This window comes from Cyprinus carpio, unplaced genomic scaffold (assembly GCF_018340385.1).
Source record: "Cyprinus carpio isolate SPL01 unplaced genomic scaffold, ASM1834038v1 S000006617, whole genome shotgun sequence".
Classification (NCBI taxonomy): Eukaryota; Metazoa; Chordata; class Actinopteri; order Cypriniformes; family Cyprinidae; genus Cyprinus; species Cyprinus carpio.
Genome location: NW_024879255.1, coordinates 356,352 through 361,614, shown reverse-complemented (window position 1 = coordinate 361,614; position 5,263 = coordinate 356,352).

Genomic DNA, 5,263 nt, shown 5'->3' with positions numbered 1-5,263 from the left:
ACCCCCTTCATGTCCCGGCTAATGGCTGATCTCTGCCGGCTGCTGCGGGTGAAGCAGTTGAGGACCACTGTTTATCACCCCCAAACTGATGGCCTCGTAGAGAGATGTAACCAAACCCTCAAGCAAATGCTCAGACGTGTGGCGGCGGAGGACAAGCGGGATTGGGACCTCATGATCCCCTACATACTCTTTGGGATCCGCGAAGTTCCCCAGGCCTCAACTGGCTTCACCCCCTTTCGAGCTCCTGTTCGGCCGACAACCCCGGGGCCTCTTGGACGTGGCCTGGGAAGCGTGGGAGCAGCAGCCGGGTCCCCGCATCGTACCGTCATCGAACATGTCCGGCAAATGAGGGAACGGATCGACCCGAGTGATGCCATTAGTCCGGGAACACCTCACCAGGGCCCCACAGGCGCAGCAACGTCATTACGACCGGGCAGCCCAACCACGGGAGTTCCAACCGGGAGACCGCGTCATGGTCCTGGTCCCCAGCTCCGCATGCAAATTTCTGGCCTCCTGGAAGGGACCCTACTCGGTCGTGGAGAGGATTGGACCGGTCACCTACCGCCTGAGACAGCCGGGACGACGGCAGGTGGAGCAACTCTACCACATCAACCTCCTAAAGAAATGGGTGGGGACCCGGGACCAAGTAGCGGCCCTGAGTCTCAACCGAGCCCGCCGGTGGTTGTGATGTCAACCCCCAACCTTTCGGCTGCCCAGAAGACGGCGCTGCAGCGCACCTGGTCAGTCAGTTCCCAGGATGTGTTCTCCTCTCAGCCCGGGCAGACCAACGTGATACAACATCATATCCGGACGCCCCCAGAGAGTCGTGGTTAGGCAACGGCCCTACCCGAGTCCCGGAGGCTCGTCAGCAGGCTATTGAGGAAGAGGTCCAACAGATGCTGAAGTTGGGGGTAATAGAACCATCCCGGAGTCCGTGGTCCAGCCCCATTGTGATGGTCCCAAAGCCGGATGGCACCCTCCGCTTTTGTGAACGACTTCCGCCGCCTGAACGAAGTCTCCGAATTTGACGGGTACCCCATGCCTCGGGTGGACGAACTGCTGGACCGCTGGGAAGGGCCCGGTATATCAGCACCCTAGACCTCACCAAAGGCTATTGGCAGGGACCGCTCTCCGAGGCCGCCAAGCCGAAAACCGCCTTCGGCCACCCCCAGTGGCCACTGGCAGTACCGGACCCTTCCCTTCGGCCTACATGGGGCCCCCGCGACGTTCCAGCGGATGATGGACATCCTCCTGCGGCCTCACCAAGCTTACACACGGCCGCCTACCTGGACGACGTCGTGGTCCACTCCAAGGCATGGGACGAACATCTGGATCGTCTGCGGAGGGTGCTCTCGGAGCTCCGGCGGGCTGGACTCACCGCCAACCGCCAAAATGCCACCTAGCCCTCTCTGAGGCCAAGTACCTGGGCTTCCAAGTCGGCCGAGGACTATCCGGCCGCAAGACAAGAAAGTTGAGGCCATCCACGCCACATCAAGACCCGAGACAAAGACCCAGGTACGAGCCTTCTTGGGGTTTGGGGGTACTACCGTTGTTTTATCCCCAACTTCTCCTCTTTAGCCGCCCCCCCTGACAGACCTGACCAGGAAGGGGCAGCCGGAGAAAGTATGCTGGACCCCGTCGGCGGAAGAAGCCTTCTCCCAGGTGAAAGCAGCACTCACGTCCTCGCCGGTACTCCGCGCCCCGGACTTTAGCTTCCCCTTCCTGCTGCAGACGGATGCTTCCGACACCAGACTAGGAGCGGTCCTCTCCCAAATCCAGGAAGGTGAGGAGCATTCCATCATCTATATCAGCAGGAAGCTGTCCCCCGCCGAGAGGAAGTACGCCGCCGTGGAGAAGGAAGCCCTGGCCATCAGGTGGGCAGTCCTGTAGCTCCGGTACTACCTCCTAGGCCGCAAGTTCAACCTGGTAACCGACCACGCACCCCTACAGTGGATGGCCCGCGCCAAGGACACCAACGCCAGGGTGACTCGCTGGTTCCTAGCGCTCCAGGACTTCCACTTTGAAGTCCGCCATCGAGCTGGGGCTGCCAACGCGAATGCCGATGGCCTCTCCCGGATCTGGACAGCTTATGCAGGTCTGTCAGGGGTCATTCCCCACCCTCCCCTAATTTCACCCCTACTGTCTACATGTCTTCGCAGGACCAGAACGACGCTTGGGGGGGGAATGTGACGAGCACTCCCAGAGGAATCAGCGTCGCCCTGGAAACCAAAATAAAACACCTGCACGTCCTCGTCACCGGCTGATCGGTCACAGCTGCTCCCCATCAGCCAGCACGTTTAAAAGGAGCACATGTTTTCACACAGAAGGGGTTCTCGAACCGAATGCACCACTGGACTAATCCCCCTCTCCTTCTTCCACAGAAAGCAGCGGGTGACCGACAGCCCACACCCTTGGGAGCACGTCAGGACACCCACTTTCACCCTGAGTGGCACCGAAGAGCACGGAGAGCACACACGGGAAGCACCAAACCAGCGGAAAACGGATCAGGACACTTCACCAGGCACCCTTCACTTGTCAATAAACCCACCCTCCGGGGCATTTAATTCACGCACCTCTTGTCGAGTGTTTCTTCTCCCCGTGACAATATATATATATTATATCGAAGTGGTGGTGGGCCGCCTGGACCAAAAAATGCCAGGGATTATTTTTTTTTTTGTCTCATTCTAGCCCTGTATTCACCTCATAATATAAATTGTGCAAAATAAATATGTGCAGATTTTTCTAGGAGCCATGAGTCGCATGTGACTGAAGTTTAGTTTTTGGGTGAGCTGCAGGGTGAGCATTCAAATAAATGGCATGTTATTTTGAACAAAACAACACAGATATAGTAACAGATGTAGTAAAACCAATCAAAAGTTGAATGTAAAAGTTGATGAACTGACTAAGCAACAGTATGAGTAAAACACTTTTGTATTTTGATGAAATACATAGATTCGTACTGTCAGTTATTCAAGGAGACTCGCCGTGCAGGTTCTGAAAAAGTCAAACACACAGGAAGGACAGTGGAATGGCTCTGTGTGTAATTCCTAAAAAAACAAAAACAATCAAAAAAAAAAATAAAAATTGACTATACTGTTGACTGTGAAGTAGGGCTGTGCGATTTATCGAAATCAAATCATGATTTTGAGACGTTGCGATTTGCTAATCACAAAGCCTGCAATGTGGACACGATTTTACTCTACATATGCATGACTGCCAGCCTTGAGTGGCAGCCTTACCAACCAATAGAGTGAGCGCACATCCATTCTCCCCAATCAGCACTGCTCTAGCCAACTGCCTAAACACCCACCATTAAAAAAACAAAACAAAACAAAACAAAAAAAAAATCAATCAGAAAGCAGGAGGGAGAGAGTGTGTGATTGTGGTGTCTACAGGTTCAGAACCAATTAATACTAAAGAAAAACCTATGTAATATGAGATTACTTAGAGATTATGGCTTTTTGAAATGACAGAGATCAAACAAAAAAGGTAACGTTAATTTAAAAGAGCTGTGTCACAACACAACAAAGAGCCCCCTTATCAGTTCTGCTTTCAGTACTAGAGAATAAAAGATACATTCTTAGATGTTTTTATAAGTACATGAACATTATCTTGCATATTTTATCTCCCCAACAGATTATAATTTGAAAGAAGTTAATAAGAGCTATTCCCAATTCAGAAGAACGGACACACAGCCTGTGTCTCTGAATGCTTCTCATACTCGCTCCTCTCTTCTGCATCTCACGAAGGAGCTATTTATGTATGGGATGATATTAGACTCAAAATGATTAATAGATGCATGCACAATTATCCATGTACTGTGCATAAATTTTATACGTGTATCTTACTAACCACAAACCAATGCCTTTCGATTAGAGTCTGTGGAATTCAGGATTAAATGATTGTGCAGCGATTTGTACAAATACAGACATGTTTGCGAATAAAAAAGTTCTGTTCTGCACTAATATATCATAAATTGCTCATGCGAAAAGGAATCTGTGTATATGTGGATCAGGTGACATGCATGCATTAATTGACACCTAGTTTGAGTCAATCTTGTTCAGTTCATTTGGATTTTGAGACTTAATTTTCGCAGTTTACAGCATTTCACATCCTCCACACATGCAACTTCATTTTAACAGTTGGCAGTGTTTTTCGTTGACGTGTAAACGATTTGAAAAAATCGCAAATGTGCGTCTCTACACTGAAACAAATGCTTCTCAATCAGTGTCTGCAGTGTTAAGATTACAGTAATGTGCAGCATTTTGTTCAAATAGAGACATATTTGTGAATACAAATGTTATAGTTTGTATTAAAGTATCATAATTTGTGCATGTAGCGATTCAAATGTGCATTTGTGGATCACGCGACACACGTTCATTCATTCACTTCTCTTCTAAGTCGATTCTAGTTGATTCATTTGAATTTTGAGACTTTCGTTCCACACTTTTAGCCTTGCCCAATCCACACACACACAGCTCGCGATCCACACGCAGCTGAGCCACAGAAAATCAGCGACCACTAGATAGCCCCAGTCACATGTGCGCATTCCATTGAGTACGGTTTCATGAATGTTACATTGTGTTTTCTTATTTTTTTATTTTTTTTTTGGTTTGGCTCTTCTCCTCTAACCTAGAAATATAATAAATATGTTTTATTGAACTTGTTCTAACTTAACTTGTCTTAAGACACAGAATAGCTAATATTAATTTTGCCAAACAAGAACCATGTGACGGTAGGCTACCTTGTTTTTTTTCTCTCTCTTTCTATAATTTAACGGCACGTTGTCAGTTGTTCCTTCATTGTAGGCTATTATTATTATTATTCAAAGATGAAGTATAGACGATGCTGATTAGCCATCTCTGCACTGCAGCATGAGAGAAATGCACCTTTCATTTAGGCCCACAGCATTGCAAATGCTGCAGCCTGTTCATTATCAGACTAAAATACAGTCAACCAAACATATAGATACACTATAGAATCTATAGATACACTGGTTAATTAAAACAGCCCGTAGTACAAACCCGATTTCAAAAAAGTTGGGACACTGTACAAATTTTGAGTAAAAAAGGAATGGAATAATTTACAAATCTCATAAACTTATATTTTATTCACAATAGAATATAGATAACATATCAAATGTTGGAAGTGAGACATTTTGAAATGTCATGGCAAATATTGGCCCATTTTGGATTCCATGAGAGCTACACATTCCAAAAAAGTTGGGACTGCTACTGTAATGGAAATCACAACATGGGCTCAG